This window comes from Chenopodium album, chromosome 15, assembly GCF_948465745.1.
Source record: "Chenopodium album chromosome 15, dcCheAlbu1.1, whole genome shotgun sequence".
NCBI lineage: Eukaryota > Viridiplantae > Streptophyta > Magnoliopsida > Caryophyllales > Amaranthaceae > Chenopodium > Chenopodium album.
In genome coordinates this window covers 24,048,671-24,067,967 of record NC_137848.1, presented here as the reverse complement: position 1 = coordinate 24,067,967, position 19,297 = coordinate 24,048,671, and the positions used below count along the sequence as shown (strand labels likewise).

The 19,297-nt window shown below is 38.0% G+C and overlaps 1 non-coding gene across 1 annotated transcript; it reads left to right on the top strand.

Annotated features, from left to right (window-relative positions):
* The first annotated feature begins 18,894 nt into the window (after nucleotides 1–18,894).
* On the top strand, nucleotides 18,895–19,000 carry LOC145583497 (small nucleolar RNA R71). Its single transcript, XR_014100141.1, has one exon. It is a non-coding gene; the product is annotated as a small nucleolar RNA R71 (small nucleolar RNA).
* Nucleotides 19,001–19,297: the final 297 nt, after the last annotated feature.

Here is a 19,297-nt window from a genome sequence, read left to right as displayed (position 1 = left end):
TATAATGGGTCAGTTTAAAACAGGTTGAATGATAAGCGGATCAGTTTGGGTCGGTTTTGAAAATTATCGGGTCAGTTCGATTTGGTTTTTTATTACGGTTTCTATGCAGGTCAGGTCCTTATCGGGTCGGGTCCTAATTAGTTCAGGTCATATTTAGTTTGAAGTTAAATCAGGTCGGTTTGAAAACGGGTTTAGCAAGTTTTAAGTAGGTTTCGGTTCAAAACATTTCGGGTTCTAATCAGTTCAGGTTGTAATCGATTTGGGTCATAATCAGTTTGGGTTAAATTAGGTCGGTTTGAAAATGGGATTCAGTTCAAAACAGATCTGGTCAAATCGGGTCCGATCATCATCGGTTCAAGTCATAATTGGTTTTGATTGAACTTGGTCGGTTTGAAAACGAGTTTACCCAATTTGAAGCACGTTGCAGTTAAAATCATATCAACTTAAAATCAAGGCAGATCATTAACGAGTGAGGTTAATCAGATAATAAATTGGAACAGGTCATGTAATTATCTAGTTAAGTCATGAATAAGTTCGATTTATAGATTAGTGGGTTGAAACAGATCAAATCATAAACAAATTAGGTTACGGGTTATAAATGACTCAGAAAGTCAGTGATAACGGGTTATAGGTTTTAAATGGTTTGGTCTCAACGGGTTACGGGTCATAAACGGTTCAGTCAAACGGGTTACGAGTTGAAAACAGTTCGGTCACAACAGTCCATAGGTTACAGGTTAAAAACGGTAGTCACAACGGGCTATGGGTTGGAAAGGTTCAAGTTTATCAAATTTGTGCTGGGTTTAAATGATTTTAGTTTAAAATGGGTCGGGGTTACTATTGAGTTTAGACTAATTGGTTCGGGTTGTTTTCAGTTTTAGGTTATAAAGGTTTGGCTTGATAACGGGTCAACTCGATAACAGTTTGCACAAATTTGGTTCAGTTTAGTTTTAGGTTGAAAAAATTGGGTAAGGTCAATTTTCAGTTTTTAAAAAACATATTTTTAATGGTTCAATTCCTTTTCGGATTGGTCCGATACAGTCGCGTTTAACGATTCGGGTTAGAAAATGATAGCTCTAATTTAAACTGCTCAGAAATCAAGTGTAAGGATGTTAGTAGGCCGAGGGTGAAAGTTTGGTTTATAATTTGGATTATAGCCTAAACAAAATCAGAACTGTAATAATTTTTCAAACCGAATCCAAAATGTATTATTATTTGGTCTAATGCACTCCAAACTGCTTCTAATTTGATTTTCAAAAAATAAGCCAAACCAAAACGATATTTTTTGGCCTAGCGTTTTGGGATAGATCTTTCACCTGTGTTTTGGGCATGATTTTTTTAGTTGTATAATTATTTTTAATAAAAACACCCTATTTGCACGTGAACATCAAATGCTTAAGATGTCATATCTTAGTGAATTACAAGTCCTAAAAAGTGTTACAAGGCTTTAAATTGTCCAATGAAAAAAATCAACAAAAAAAAATTGTTTAACTAGGCAATAATTTGTAGTTAAACAATTTGAATATCAAGGCTTTTTTTTTGAAGGAAAATATCAAGGCTTAGTAAAGGATAACGGGCTATATATCTAGCCGTATGTTTATAATTCGATTATTGGTTTTCGTTTTTTTAAACCCCAAACCAAATCCAAACAACACACCAAAAATTTTACTGTTTCCAAATCGATCAGACCCGAAAGAAAAATCAAAATCAAAATTCAGTTCATTTCGATTTTAAACTGAATTACTTTCACCCCTAGATATCAGTGGGGTGGGTCAAGTAATACATGGACCAAACTTCATCTCACTCAATTTAGCAGGTGGTGGAGTGGGGATGGGGGATAACAATTATGCCCTCCATGGATGATAGGGTAGGGATGGGGTGTGTAGGGAATATTTCAAGCATCCCACACTTGAGCCCCACTGTGATCATACACTTAAGCATGGTGTCGTCCAAAGGGAATGAAGATAGAGCAAAAGAGTTGCCAACAAGTTTTAGGAACTTGTAAACAGTTCACAGGGTGAAGGTTAAACCCCTTCACGATCCATGAGATCGCTAACTCCATAGTGGTCCTGAACCATGACTAGATATTCAGGGATGAAGTTACAAATCTAACCTAAAAGAGAGTGAGGTTGCCCTAAATACGCCTCTACTTTATTCTTCTCATATTCATGTGCACTTTCTGACTAACATCAATCAATATATTAATTCTCATATCTATGTTATTTGATTATTAATGCAGAAACAAATCTACTATTGGAGATCACTTGAATTAATACCAAATTAGCCTAAATAAAATTATTAATTATCTTATTAAGCATGATTTCTAGTACAATTCCCTTTAAACCTGCAAGAGAGGGCGTGATCAAGCAATAACAATAATATGAAGCAACATAATAATATTGATACAACAAATCATCATCATAATATTCTCAAAGCATAATATTATTAGCATGATCCTAGGCATGATGCTAACAAGATTAATAACAAACCCTATCATGTCACTAAACATTAAAGATCAAAGCTTTATTCCCAACATGATACTAACATACATGATATAAGAAATAGGAAGCAACCTAAGCATGATACTAGAAACATACATGATAATAGAATTATTTGTTAATACCCTAAACATGATACTAGGAAGCAATAAAGACATCCTAACATTATAATAGGAATTAAAATAATCTACACATGCTTTCTAAAGAAATATAACAATAAAACGACTAACTTTGTTGCCTCGTATCTCTTTCTATCAAAACAATACATACGTTAGTAACTTTAATAAAAATACTAAATTAAACAATTAATTTAAATAATTGAAATAGGGATTTGGGACCAAACCCTTAGAAATTATCAACCATTCAAGTCTAGAACGAAGGAAACTTCGAGCTTGGCTAGGTGTGTCTACGTCTCGTGATGGACGAATGGTGTTTTTGAAAAGGCAAGGCTTAGAAAGAGGGAGAAAGAATAAGCTTCTAGCTTGTAGAGAGAGAGAATAGAAAGATTGTTGTTAATGATTGAAAACGGGGAAATACGACCCTATTTATAGAGAAAAACATCCGAAAACGATCAGAGAAGACCGAATTCCAATCGAAGTAAAACAGCTCCCATCGTGGCGCGACAGGCCTATCGCGACGCGATGGCAGTGTCGCCGCGCGACATGACTATCGCGACGCGATGGACCTGTCGCAGCGCGATGGTGCTGCGGGATAATATTTTTTCGTACGAAATCCTTTTTCCAATATGATTAGGTAATTAGAGTCTGTACTTTGTCATTAAAATCAGATTAAATCTCTTTAAAACACTTGTTTTAATTCAACTAAAATTCTCTATCTTTTCTAAAAAATATAATTATTAATCCTAATCTCTCTAGAACTTAAAATAACCTTCTAAAATTTATCTCAAAAATTAAAGTAATTTCTAATGACTTTAGGAATGATAATTAATGGACCCTTCACTTGATCGTTGGGTTGCCCATAAAACTTATTTAATAGCCAATTTAAAATTTAGGCCATAACTTCCTCATTATTCATCAGAATTGGGCTTATAATATATCGTTGGAAAAATCTTTTTGAGCCTCATCCAAATACGCTATTATTGGACCCATATCATGGACTAAATTAAATTAGATTGAACATTTTCCATAAATTAGGTACGAAAAGAAAGATTTTCGAAAATAGAAAGAAGTATTTTTATTAAAGCAAGGGAATCCCGAGACTCTTTCACATTTCAGCTTGTTCAAAAATAAGATGACGTGAAAAATACTCATCACTAGGTTTGGTGTTGGGGAGACAAAATTTGGTGCCCACAAAAGCCCCTACTTTGACTGAGTTAGTTTCGAAAACAAAAGTCAAAGTTGCGATAGGGACGGAGAATGATTCAGAACGTTCTGTGATCCTAAATCATTCTTGCAACACCGATACCTGTAATCTAAATTTAGTTAAACAGATAAGAGAGTTAGAAACGCGTATCTGCACCGCCGAGCACACATATCTGGAGTAACCGATTTTGTTTGCTGCGTTGTGTTGTGACGACCTCCACAGTGTCTCGTGAACACCATATGAAGGTAACAGCGCTTCACTATCTTCATTTTCTGTTACAATCCTCCACATCCTAGGGAGCATCGTCGAAGACCGCTACTTGTAGCCATCTTAAGTTTTGTGGATGTACTTCGCCACGGCAGTGCCTCGGCGCCGTAGACAATCTCCTCTGTACCTCGGGACATCGTCAAAGACCGCTGCTTATAGCTGTCTCAAAAATCTCGTCTACACCTCGACTCGATTGTTTTTTTACAAACTTTACATCCTAGTGAAAGTCGTCGAAGACCTCGTTACCTTGTGATCCTTAGTTTGTTGATGCTTTTGCTTGAATGCTTGCTGAGATTTTCTTTGCTTGTGATTTTGCTATGCTAGTACCTTGGCGCATTTGTGATGTAATGAGCCGGTACTTTGGCGCTTGAATTTGCTTGTGAACCAATACCTTGGTGCTTGTGATGAGCCAATACTTAGGCGCTTAAGTAAAGTGAGATGACCGTCGTTAGGCCGATCACATATTGGGATTGTAATCGAGCCGACTACTAATCATGTCAATTTGCTTATAGGGGCTAACTGGCATACGAAGGAACCCAAAATGTCAGTCTTGTCGCAGCGCGATAGAATCGGGTTTTGTGGAATAAAACCCCTTCTTCTTCCTTTTTCGCTATTTCGCTCATTTTTTGCTCGATTTTGCTCGAAACTTCACTTCGCTCGTTCTTGGCCATTTCTCAACCAAATTCGCTCAAATTTGTTGCTAATCGAAGCTCTCGATCTCTAGTTTTTCGATCTATGTAAGTTTTGTTCCAACTCCTCTCAATTTGGAAGACTTTTGTGCATGTTTATTTGCAGGTTTTTAACCGAATCCGAAAATTTTCTTGCTTATTTTGCTTTGTTTGTCAAATTTCTTGCTATGAAATCTCTTGTATATGTTTTAATATCACCTTGGGAGTGTTTTTAGACTTGTCTGATGAAATTTGGTGAAGAAATGAATGATTTGCTATTGTTAGGCACCTTGAGTTCATGAACAAAATGTGGCTTGTTCTTCATGTTTCTTCTTGCTCTTTGTGTTTAATTTGTCACAATACTTGCCATATTATTGTAAGAAATTGTTTGATTACTAAGAAATGTTGTTCTTGCTTGAACTAAAAACATGCTCTGTTTTAGTACTACGTACTCTGTATTTGACGAACATAGTATCATGCGGCTACGCGAACCCTAGATACTATAGAACCTTTTAATTTATTATTTTCATTTTTGGAACATAATTAGTATGGCACGATGTCGTCGTTCAGGCTCACGCTCTCGTGGGGCTCACAGAGAGGTTAAGCCTGTTGACGCAGGCGAGGGTACGTCCACCAGTCTTGGGATGTTCCCTGAATGGGATGGGCGTACTCTGTACTTTGCTCCCACCTTTCATATTTCGGAGCACGTTCGGCGTGGCATTATTAACGATTGAGTTCGTTGCCACTGCTCAGGCAACAGTGACATTGGGCCTTGTACAACACCTACTTTCGTAACAACATAAAGTTTTTCACCCTTGGAAGTCATGCGGCCTAACTCCTTTACTCTAGACTACGCAGGTGCTTTTCTGCTTATAGTCAAGTCGTTTCCTAGTTCGGGCTTTGGTGGAGTTCTTTTGGGACACTACCAACACGTTCCATTATCCTTGGGGTGAGATGACTGTCACTTCCCTCGACTGTTATTTCATCACCGGATTGGAGTTCCAGTCGACTGCTGTTCCTCTTGGTAGGGACCTCATTCTTTCCCCGCTAGAGGTGGATGAGCTGCTAGGTCCTATCCTTATCCGATCTCGTGCTGAGTCTCAGTCAATACAGATAAGCGGTCGATCCATCCGCCGGTCACTGCTAATGAACGTCTTTCAAGACGATACGACCACCCTGGAGCAGCGGGTGCGCATCTTTGTTCTGATTCTTCTATTAGGGAGTTTCTCCCTTGACAAGGGTAGCCGAGCGTTGCTCTACTACCTCTCTGCTCTTCGCGACCTTTGACAGGTCAGGACTTTTGACTGGGCCAACTTAGCCTATGCTGACTTCCTGCTTGGATTGCGAATCGCTTGTCGCCATCAGAGTTATGACTAGGAGGTCGCCCTCTCTAGTTTCTGGAGGATTGTAGAGGTATACTCTTGTTTTCCTCAAATAGAATTGACTGTTCCATGCTAGCTAGCTTCTGCTGATCCTTTCCTGTTATAACAGGTTTGGTTCTTTGAGTACTTTTCGACCTTGTCTCCAGCTAGGTCTTTGCCTCGAGGGCCCCCCATTGCTGCTAGTTGGGGAGGCCATTATTCTAACATGGCTGCTACCGGACTCCTGCGAGAGTCGTTTTTGGCTGTACAAATCATTACCATTTTTTCCTTTCACTCTTCTTTGTAGGACTTTGTCTTATGGATATCTCTTTTTATAGGATCTTGAGCCTATTTTCCATCCATGGGTCGGATTAGACGTTTCTGTGCGTGCGTTTCAGTATACAGCTCAGCGGTGCTACTTCCAAGGGACGTATGGCACCGTGGTGTATTTGGGCGAGAGAGTTGCGATTCAGCACTCGTCTGTGTTTTTCATCGTTTCAACTTGTCCTCCGGCGCATATGATGGACCAGACGAGTCTTAGGACTCATATGGATGACGTAGGTGAAACCTAGGTCGTTGATTTCTAGATTCCCTAATCAAAACAAAATTTATAAAACAGAACCCAATCCTAAGCATAGGGGTAAGTCTAGGTGAAACCCAAAAAAAAGCGGTATTTGCTAAGGTCTCAAGCTAAGCTATTCCTAAATCCTAAAACAATGGGTTCGTCTAAGCTATACTATCGAGTCAACTCAATCAAAACTTGCTAATTTGTCGGGATTTTTATCAATGAAGCAATGCGAGGGAAAAGGAAATTCGCAATCAAAATCATTCAAAGAGATATTTCCTAAGGTCAAGCTAGATGTCTCTATAAATGACTTCAAAGGAAAATCGCAAATCAAAATCAATCGATAATAATAGCTTCTAAATCAATTTTTCGTGTCATTGAAAACTATTATGCAATCTAGCATGATCATCAAGGTTATCTACTCCTCTTCAAATCAAACACATGCACAAATTTCATAAAACAATTTAATCACACCGTCAAATCAATCAAAAACCCCAAATTACCTATAAATTATCACTAATACATGCTTCACCACATCCCTAGCAAAGGAACTACTCACTACTCATAGTAAATTTGAAAAGCAAAACAAAAGTAATCATCAATTTCATCATCAACATTGTAATTCAAATATCAACAATCAAAACCAAACAAACAATAGAAATTAACCAATATATCAAAATCAAACATAAAATTGCATTGAAAAGGAAAGAATTCTTATAAAAACTTAGATCAATTTAAAAGAGGAATGAAGTTCAAAATGTAACAATCATAAAACATGAAGTTTCTCTCACTAAAACCTAAGAACAAAATCTCCAAAATCTTGAGCTTCACTCTCTAAAATTCTCATCAAAATCTAATTCTAATCTATTCTCTATTGATTCTCGCTTCCTAGAAATGAAGGAATTATGTATATAGTAAAACTAACTAAGGAGAAGTTAGTTAGACGTCCAAAAAGAACATCAAATGGCGCGGCCTCTCATCCTATTGCGCGGCCGCAACAAAATGGGTACGGAACATGGGGGAAGAGGAGGTGCGCGACCACGCCTGGGAGAAGGGGACTTCCCTCTTGTACGCTCGTTGAAGCTCCCGTGCCCTCCACTTGATACATGATGGGGAGGCAGTCACTTAGAAGCCTTTACGATGGGTTTAACACCGACTTTGATGTCCGCACGGCATGAGAGCGTGGCCTTGAAGACTTGGCTTATGCACTCCTTCACTTTAAAGCTTCAAGAGGAGGAACTAGGTTGCATCCTTGGCTTCGTATGCCTCAAGAGAACGAACAATGAGCTTCTCGAACATCATCATTCTCCTGAAATCAAAGAGAAGTAAAGAAGTAAAGGAGAAAAGCATAAAAAGCTAAGAAAAGCAAGAAAATAAGGAAACAACAAAGGAAAATGCAAATAGAGAAATTAAAAGTAAAACTAAAGAAAAAGAGATAAAAGAGATACAAATGCAATGAAAACTCATCCTTAAAGAAGCTAAATGAGTGCCATAAATGACACTCATCAAACTCTCCCAAGCTAGACTTTTGTTCGTCCTTGAGAAAAACAAAAGCGAGAAGAAATAGGATGAAAGACTTATTCAATCAAGAAAAAGGAAAGAAAGAGATAAGAATATACACTAAGACTCACTTTCGTTGGAATCACGGTTGTTTTTAGCTACAACAAGCCCTTTAAACACCAAAGTCGCCAATGAGGACGAGTGAGGTCTCGTAAGGGTATCCAAAAAGTTTGACCTATAACTCTTGAAGGTAAAAATGAGGCAAATCAATAAAATAAAGTAAAATAAAAATTCAAACAAGTAGCTAGTGAAATGGACTTTTACAAATGATCAAATGCAAGTGAATAAAAAACTTTCTATACAATAAGGGTATGCATGTTCCAATATATCTAAGGTTGATTGAAACATAGGATATGCTAAGCATAGAGAACTAATGAAACACAATTCACCTTCATCTCAAACATTTTTTACCACGATCTGCCAATTAGCTTCAAATCCACCTCTAGTGAGCATCTCAATGATTCCTCGAAGGAACCGAAAAAAGAAAGAGATTAAGGCTACTCGACATCTTGACTATTGCATACCGCTCTATAAGCTTGAGTCACATCTCCCTCCACCGACTTCTGACTTAACCACAAAGGTCAAAAGGTCTTGAGAAGGTTTGTAATGTAAGGGCGAAAAGGGTGAAGGTAGGATAAAATTTAAAATTTGGTGGTATACCTAAATTGTGAAGAAAAGGGTGATGAATCCTCAACACCATAATCAAGCAATCACCAAACAAAAACACCAACAGACCCAAGCTTATTAAAAACAAAAATCACAAACATATATATAAATGACGTAGGGAAAAGTAGGTCGTTTTCTACCCTTTCCTAGAGCTAAAGAAACTTTATAAACACTCGACCAACCTAATACGAGTATATGGTAAGTCAAGGGTCGAATCCAAGGGAATGAGTAGGTGCAAGCTATAGCCTAGGTCAAGCTACTTCGAAGATTGAGGGAAGATGCGGTTGGTAACTAGGTATCAGGAAAACCAGATTGATCGAGAAATTCAATATACTAAACACTAGGGATATTGGTTCCACATGCAAGCTCAATGATTATGCTAATTGAAGGATCACTCAAACAAATCAAATGTTGAAAAGGACAAACAATAGTTGCAATAAAAGGAATTCAAGAGCTATCTCCTATAAGCTAAGCTAGGGTTCACTATGAATGGCTAACTAGGAAAATCACAATCAAATTCAATCAATTAAAGCATTTCTCAAATCAAGGGTTCATATCATTGAAATTTGCAATGCAATCTAGATTAATCTTATAGGTTGATCACTCCTAGTCTAATTAATCACATGCACAACCATGTCAACCAATTTAATTGCAACAATTCAATCAATCAAGGATCATCAACTAGAAAAAATCATCAATCTAGCATGCTTCCCCTTCTCCCTAGCAACTAATCAACTCACTAATCATGGTGAAATTGAAAAACAAAACAAATTGAATCACAAACATTTTCATTTCAAGCTCAATCAAGAAGAAAATCAATCACTCAACAAATTCTAAAGCACAGAATGGAATTCAAATCAAACATTCAAAGATGAAAAGAAATTGCAATAAAAGTAAATTCAAAAGAAAGAAATCTCACAAACTTTCATTGATGAGAAGAAGAAATCCAATATCAAATTGAAATCCAAGATCAAATTCAAGTAAAATCAAGTATCTTAAGCTTCTCTCTCTACTTTCTCTCTCTACTAAATCTGGAAAAGTATATGTCAAGTACAAAAATGAGTCGTCCCCCTTAAAAAGGAAAAGTTTAAGGGTATAAATAGAAGAAACGAGCGAAGGGGGCGGTGCGCCTGGTGCACTCGAGGCGATGCTCATGAGAAGGCCAGCTCCTTTATCTTCCAAGCATTAGAATGCCTCGAGCCAAAGCATAACTTCGAAGGCCGCGCGCGCGCACCCTTGCTCGGTGCTCGTGGCCTTGCCTCCTTCGCTTGCTCGATCAATCTCCGCACTCTCGAGCATCCTTATCATTGGTGCACTCGAGGCGATGCTCATGAGAAGGGCAGCTACTTTATCTTCCAAGCATTAGAATGCCTCGAGCCAAAGAATAACTTCGAAGGCCCTCGAGCTCGCGGAGCTAACTTGAATTGCGTTTTCGGAATCCCGAACTTTGCTCCATTAAATTTCTTGAATGCGCTTGAGCTTTCTCCTTAGTGATCATATCCCGGGAAACTCAACATACCTACAAAACAAATCAAGGAAACAAAGAATCGAGATAAATAGTCGAGAAATGAACAAAATAACTAGAAAACCAATAAAAGCATGCATTTCTCTAAACTTACACACAAACACGCAAAGAAAGCATTATTATGTAAAAACACGGCAAAAAGCACTAAAAATGAGAATAAAATTATAAAGAAAACCTACCCTAAGAGTGCTATAAATGACACTCATCAAATTCCCCCAAGCAAGAAACGAGAAAGACTAGAGAATGAGAGAATATACACTAACTCACTTTCGTAGGAATCACGGTCAATTTTAGCAACAATTGGCAAGCCATTTAAACCTCTAGATCGCCCTAGAGGACGAGTAATGCTCTCGTAAGGGTTTCCTAAGAGGTTAACCTATAACTCTTTATTAAAAGGAGGAAAAACATAAAAGGAGAAAGGAGAAAGGAGAAAATTTAAACCTTGAAAAGAAAAGGAGAGCTTATACAATGAACTTTTGCACATGATCAAAACACGAGAGGATATCAAACTTTCTAAAACAACAATGGTAAGCACGTTTTAAGATATCGAGGGTTGATTGAAACATAGGACATGCTAAGTATAGAGAACTACCAAAACACAATTCACCTTCATCTAAAAACAATTTAAGCACATTTTCCAAATTGGCTTCAAATCTTCTTTTAGCAAGCGTCTCAATAGTTCCACAAAGGAACCGGAAAAACAATAGATTTGAGGTTTTCTCGACATCTTGACTTTGCATCCACTCTCCTTAGGCTTTAACTCATAATGCCCTCCCTTGGTATATGACTCAACTACATGATCAAAAGGGCTTTCACAAAGGTTGTAATGTAAAGACAAAAGGTTAAGGGTAGGCTTAAAATTTAGAATTTGGTGGTACACCTAAGTTGTGAAGCAAAGATTGGCCAAATCTCAACACCAAAACAAAGAGATCACCAAACAAAAACAAATTAACACCCCCAAGCTTATTTAAAGCCATAACCACAATCATATATACAAAAAGCGTAAGACGCTTCCCCCTAAGCTTGAACAAAGCATTATCCTCAATGCTTATAATAGGGAGAAACATATACATCAAAATGTTTTTGAACTTTTTCATTTTTTACTCTTTTTTTTTTCAATTTTTGCCAAAGCTTTTTGAATTTGCTTTGGTTTTTCTCAATTTTTTCAATTTTCAAATATTCACTTTATTCATTTTCCTTGCCTCTTTTAACTATGGACGACTTTTGCTTTCATTTATTCACTTGCCATTATTCACAATATATACAAAACACAAGCTTGCTTACAATTAAGAACCAATATCCAAACTCATATACCACAATCTCCAATTAAGAACATGATCATTTGCTTCACAAAAACCAAAAATGGAACAAAAAGAAACAAAAGGCCAAAAGTTCTAAAGATGTGGCTTGAAAAGAAGGGAAAAAGGTGTAAATGGTTAGCAATTACGCGAATGTGAACCCAAGAACTAAAAATAAAGAAAATTAACCTAGAAAAGAAAAATTACTACCCCGAAAAGATGCCTTTGTCCTCCCTAGATGGTTCGGTCTCGTGTTTGAGAATTATGAGTCAAGATTAAAGATTAGGTCCGCAATAGTCAAGAATCCATGCCGCTCATGCAAGTAATTGTAGAAGGCGTGAAAAACAATGAAACCTCACAAGGATGTGGCAAAAACTCATTAAAAGCTTCAAATTCACCAAAGGGGAACGATTGCGAGTATTCAAAAATAAAAGAATCCGGCGTCAAGGTCCCAATAGTTCTTAAAGGACTGCCTTAGCATACTCTATCCTATAATCAATCAAAGATACTCTCAAACCGTGAAAACCATTGTTTTTAGGAAGAATAATAGCAAATGTGCAAGCTCAAGTGGTACTAAGTCCAAAGCAAAAGAAAAATTTTAAGAAAGAAAAGTAATGCCTCAAAAACATTTTATTCATATTTACAAAATCCTTTTTGGTTTTTAATTATTTATTTTTTACTCTTCTTTACTTTTTTATTTTCTTTTTTTTCTTTTTCATTCTTTTTTCTTTTTTCTTTTTTTTTGTTTTTTTGTTTTTTTGTTTTTTTTTCATTCTTTTTTTTATCTTTTTTTTTTTTTTTGTTTGTGTAAAGGAAAGTACGAATCAAAATGTAAGAAAGCAAAGTGTAAAAAGGAAAGTAGAAGAAGATTGAAAAGGGAAACAAAAAGAAAAAGAAAAACATAAGAAAATAGAAAAGGAGGAAAAAGAACTAAAATAAGAAATAGAAAAGCAAAGGAGAAGTAGAAATGCAACAAGGAAGTCATGCTAACACACATAAGTCCCAATCGACAAACAAGTGAACATTCGGCTACAACGCCAACGTTCCCAAACACACTAAGGTGTTAGAAAGCAAACATCCTCGAACTGTTCAACTTCTCCTAATCTAAACCTAAACTAAGCATCCAAGAGAAAATATTAAAAAGAAGATCAGATGGATCTCACCAGGCGTCGAAGCTATGCTACATTAAACAAAGTGAAAGAGCACCTTTGTGAAGCATCAATGTCCAAAGCATAAGCGACGAAGTAAGGTGAGAAAGAATATAGACTATATATAAAGAAGATTGTTAGTAACTTCAATACAAAAGAAAAGAAGAATATAAAAGATAAAATGTATGTAAATAAAGAAAAAGTAATATATGATAGAATCAGGAATACGGTCAGCAATGAAATTAGGAAGCAGAATCATTAGAGAAAAGTAGAGTCAGGAAACAAGATATCGAACAACCATCATCAGGAATCAGAATTTTAGAGAAGCAGAGATACACAACAAACAGCGATCAGCAGAACAAACAACAATACCAAGAACTGGACAGAGAAATCAGCAGAAATAAATCATCATCACCAGAGAAGCAAGAGATACACAAAGATCAATACTAGAAGCAAAAGAGACCAAGAGTGAACTACAATAGCGAGGAGGGAAACAGTGAAACACACAAACAACATAAATCACCCCCAAGCTCAAAACGAACTAACCCCCAAACTCCAAACCTAATAACACATAGGCAAAAGAGAATATCATATAAAGCACATAAGAAAGGGGGGTAGCCACAATAGACTCACTCCGCACTATGGTAAGGGGTAGAATGAGAACTCCCCTCACCAGTCTTTGATACATGAACCGACCTAGCCATCTCATTCACCTCAATAGGAGCTTTCCCCTTTAACCTCCCCTCCCGCCTAGAACGGTCTATCTCAAAGAAATGAGACCAATCATAAAAAATCGGCTCTTCCGATAATCCCCACCTACTAAAAGTCTTGGGGTTCGGGAAAGGCATAGGGTTCGCAGGATCATATGTATAACCGCATCCACCGGGCCGTTTATAGTCGTAAGTGGCTGGGGTGGTGCCCATGATAGCACTAGGAGGGATATGAGGACCCTCCCAATAGGGGTAACAAGGTCTAAGACCCACGATAGGGTCAAAGGGTTCCCTTGGGGGATAGGTCCTTGTTGGACCGGGAGGTATGGGTAGTTCAAGTAAGGTTCAATATCCCCCCTTCTCACATGGTAGTCATATAATTGATTAGCATGAAAATCATAGCCAAGAGAAGAATCACGCCCCAAAGGCATAGAAAACAAGACATTAGTGATGGAATCTAACTTGGCATAAGTAGTGGATAAATTAATTGTAAAAGAAGAAGTAGAAGGAGGGATAGGAGTACCTCCCCGTTCAACCGGGGGTAAAGCTTGGAAATCCGTCGAGAGAGCATCGTTAAAGGCGGTTCTTGTATGATTTGACTTCTTCCGAAGAGAGGGGTCGATGTTGCATCTTGGAGGTCTCCAAGTCAAAGAATCCGTCTTTGACTTACGGTTTGTAGCCTCCTTACTCGGAATCAAGAACCAATCCTTCACTCGGGACACCTTCCATATGAGAACATTATGCTTCTTGGTATGATCAAGGAACTTTTGGTTCACAAGGGCATAGACATTAAGGAAATGAGAAGGGGTTTTCTCCCTAGGGTCAACTATTGGAAGGAGCTCGCATATTAAATCTTTATATGAATTATTGAGGCAAAGAGCGAGGATAGAGATCATTCCTCCAATTTGGATGCTCCCCTAAAGCGAAACACCATCTCGAATATCCAAAAATCGGTTGATTAAATGTTGAGTGAAATCAACAAGCTCGATCTCATGCGACTCTTGGTCGGCAATCCATAGCCAACAAATCTCCTTACGGGAGATAGCTCCTAAAGAGTCCTTCGAGCATAGGGTATAAGTGAGAATACGATTAAAGTATCTCATAGCAAGATGAACGATCGATGTGGATTTAGAAGTTTGAGGCTCATATTTTCACTCATCAGAGATACACCGCCACCACCGGAGTTCATCATATTCATGGTTGCTAGTCATATTTCCATTGGCCGGATAGACAAGATGGTCTTCATCAATGGCCCAAGGAAACCGAAAGTAGGAACAAAGTTGTGACTCCGACAACCGATGATCATTATTGAAAAGTTGAAAGGTCAAAGTTCTCGATGAGTCACCAATTGACTCTCGGATCACTTCAAAGGATGATAGAAACTCATACGTCACCCTAGCATAGGTAGGGGCGCTCAAATCCAAGAACTCTAAGTGACCGAGGTTCTTGGCTAGGTAGCGAACGTCATCATCTATTCCAAGTAGCTTGGTTGTTCTTTGATCGTAGAATCTTGTTGACTTGAGTTTCCGCTTGGATAATTTCCTGAACCTATCCCAATGTAATTCCTTAGAGAATTCAATGCCGTATGTCTCTACCACCTCGGGGGGAGGTGGAACAATGTGCCTAGCTTTCCTTCAACTTGTTCTAGCACATTTCTTATGACAGATGGGAACCATCTACAAGAAGCAAAGCAATTCATGAGCAATTCATTTACAATTATTATTGTTCAAGAATATTCAAAAGAAATGAAACAAGAAATGGTCAAATATGAATAATGCCATGAATATTGAGACATAAGCTTGAAGCAACTTGTAATGAAGTAAAAGAAAAATTGGACACAAGAGACCAAATCATGAATCATTATGAGGAAATTAATCCCAAAAAGTTGAATTATCAAAGAAATGAAACTATCATATAGAATACCCATGAGAGAGAAAATGCCAACAATGGTGAATCAAGGATTCAAGCAAGGTATACAAATTCATCATGAAAAAGCTTTAATTTAACATCCAATAACATCATTCAACACAAATTACAAGCTAAAAAAACCAATAATGGAGTTCCACAATGAAAGCAAAAACAAGACTTTCAAGCTTCAAAAATGAAGAATAAGATGACTAGAAAGTGAGAAATTATACCTCAATGAAGCTTTGAATTACTTGCAAATTGCACAATTGATGAATATTGAACAATTAGAACACCCAAAGTTAAGATTCAAACACAAAACCAAACCCTCAAAAATTCGAATTTTTAGCCTCAAATTTTCGAAAATAAAATAAAAAATTTCAGTTTTTTTTTTTAATTTGTGAAAGATTTGAAAGAGGTTATTTTAATTATGCAATGAGTTGAAGTTAAAAAGGATTAAGTTGCTTGAATTTTCAAAGAGATTGAAGGGGTTAGTAGAGAGAAGAAAGAGTAGAGGAATGAAAGGGAGTTCGGGGTAGGAGATAGTAGGAAATAAGGGGGTGAACTAGGGAGAAAGGGCACGAAATAGGGGAAATTGCTGCTACGGCTGGTGCGTGCGAACAGCGAGGTTGGTGCGTGCGCACCAGCTACTTTAGGGGGAAGGGCCTTTCTGCGCTCTTCGGGCTGCAACACAAGCCACAAACGCTGCCTACCTGGTGCGTGCGCACCAGGTAGGGGCTGGGGGGTTGATTTTTGCTTGAGACGCACCAAAAGCAGGCAAAAAATCTAACCCTCTTGGTGCGCGCTCGCAGGGATCGTGGTGCGTGCGCACCAAGGGGGTACGGGGGGTTCAAAAACCGTCAAATTCCATTAAAAAGAGCTTAGATTTTTGACTTCTTTGGTGTGCGCGCGCAACCTATGATACGCGCGCACCAAGCAAGAAAGTTTCGGCCATGAACATACTCTTGTGTTTACACTAATGAGATAGTTGAAAACTCACTCGAAAAAGAGTAGAAAATCAATGAAAATGCAAACACGAGAGCATAAAACCCCAATAAACTTCTTCACCTAAGCTTAACCAAACCTCGTGAAACCTTGAATTAACACCGAAATTGTTGGAAATTTTATCGATTCAATCTCATGGTACCTAAAATCAAGAAAACAAAGAAGAATAAGATAAGTTCTCAAAAATAAAAGATATTGAAAAATGAAAAATCAAAAGAAAAAGGGTTAGAAAACCGGGTTGCCTCCCGAGAAGCGCTTGTTTAACGTCATAGCTCGACGTTCTCCACCTATTAAGGTGGTTGTCGGAGAAGCAACATGTGAATAAGGCTAACAAAAGCACCATCGAAATACTTCTTGAGTCGATGGCCATTGACCTTAAACGGAGACGAAGAATCAATCATTGAAACCTCTACAACACCACTAGGAAAGACATTCTTAACCAAGTAAGGACCGCTCCATCTTAACATGAGCATTCTTGGAAACAACTTCATTTTCGAATTGTAGAGAAGAACTTTATCACCAATACAAAAATCTTTCGTCTCAATACGCTTATCATGAGTTTCCTTGGAACGAGCTTTTTAAACACTAGCAAAATCATAAGCATCAAATCGAAGCTCCTCTAGCTCATGAAGATCTAACAACCTTTTCTCCCCCGCACTTGCCAAATCAAAGTTTATCTTCTTTATTGCTGACAAAGCACGGTGTTCGAGCTCAACCGGGAGATGGAATGATTTGCCATAGAAACTTAATTGACCTATCGGCCAATTGCAAAGTGATGTTAGTAGGTAAGAGTTCCCCTAGCTCAAGTCTTTGGTACACTGAATATGGCATAAGGCTAACACTAGTTCCTAGGTTACACAAGGCATTCTCAATTTGCATTTTATAAATGGCACAAGGGATGAAAAAGTTTCCGGGGCCTTTTAGTTTAGGTGGCATCTTGTTAATTATGATTGCACTACAATTCTCAGTCAAGTTCACCGTCTCTACACCATCACAAGTCCTCCTACCACTCAAAACGTCTTTGAGGAATTTTGCGTAGTTAGGCATTTGGGTGACTACTTCGGTAAATGGTAGAGAAAGGTGAAGTTGCTTGAGCATGTCAATGAATCTTCTAAATTGTTCATCTAACTTGTGTCTCATGAATATTTTTAGATAAGGAAGCTTGGAATTCACAATTTCTTTCTCCACTCTCATCTCACTAGGCTTCTCAATCTCAACCTCACTCAAAGATGCACCATCTCTCTCATCTTCAACCAAAACCTCTTTTGTGCCCTCCTTGGTCTCACTCTTCCTAGGCAAACTCTCCTCAAGAACCTTACCACTCCTTGTGACAATAGCATTGACCGGTCTCTTGGGATATAGGCCTTGGGAAGGTAAAGAAGAAGGACTAGCATGGTCTTTCAAAGCATTAGCAAGTTGAGAAATTTTGTTTTCAAGCATCTTATTATGAGTCATCATTTCATTAAATTTCTTGTCACTTGCGGCCATGTATGTGTTCAACAACTTTGTTTGATTTTCAATGATTTCTTCCAAATTGGTTCTATGTGAAGAAGAAGAGGATTGAACATCGGAATTATCATTTTGCGCCTTTGGAGCAAAATCGGGTGGGGGACCCCTTTGAGAATTATTTTGAAAACTTCCCCTATTTTGATTGTTCCAATTACCTCTACCTTGATTATGGTTACCATAACCTTGGTTATGATTACCATAATTTTGGTTATGATTTTGGCCACTATAACCTTGGTTGTTATAGTTACCTTGGGAATTTTGGTTCCCATGGTTCCTTTTGCCACCACCTTGGTTGTAGTTATCAAAATTGCCATGGTTATTGTGATTCCTATTCCATTGACCTCTTTGATTTTCATACCTAGAATCATGATTATTTGACACATAATTCACGTGCTCATTCACATTTCCATCTTGATCATCACAAACATCCATACATAAATGAAGGCAATTAGAAAACTCATGATCATACGACCCACAATCATCACAAAACAAGCATCCACTAGGCATGTTATTAGAAGAGGGAGGGAGTTGAGAATTAGAAGACATACCTCTCCCCTTAGATTAGGAGGGAAGACTTGAAACTTGGTAGGTAGCACTTTCCAACTTCGCCTTGATAACGGACATCTCCTTCCCCAAGTTTATCAATTGTGAGGATAGATTGTTGATTGCATTTAGATGATCAACCGAGTACACCGAAGAGATACTCTTGCTAGTTGACTCTCTTTCTCCATCTTGCCAATCTCTATAATACCTCTTTACGTCTTCAATTATGTCTACCACTTCCTCTTCCGTTTTGTTCATGATAGGACCTCCGGCTCCTCCATCTAAACATGATTTTCCTTAAGGATTGAGGCCTCGATAGAAGATTTGAATAATTTGGTACGTAGGAATTCCGTGATGAGGACACTCTCTTTGATACTCTTTGTATCTCTCCCATGCTTCATAGAGACTCTCACTAGGCTTTTGCTTGAAACCTTGAATCAAAGCTCTAGCCTCCGCCGTTTTCTTTTGTGGATAAAAACGGGATAGAAACTCCTTGGTCACTTCATCCCATGTCCTTAGAGAATTTGGTTTGACTTCCTTGTCTAGCCATTCCTGTTGGGGTTTGGTGAGTCCGACTCACCGCGGAAACAAACCCAAAACCAAGACCGCACTCGCAATAAATAAAACCATAAACATAATTAAATTAATCACAAGATTAAGATAAGCTAATTACCTTTGATGCGTGCTTTGCTCCAAATGAGCTCTTACTTGAAAGCTTCAAGTCCCGCTCGCACGGAGACCTCCAACGA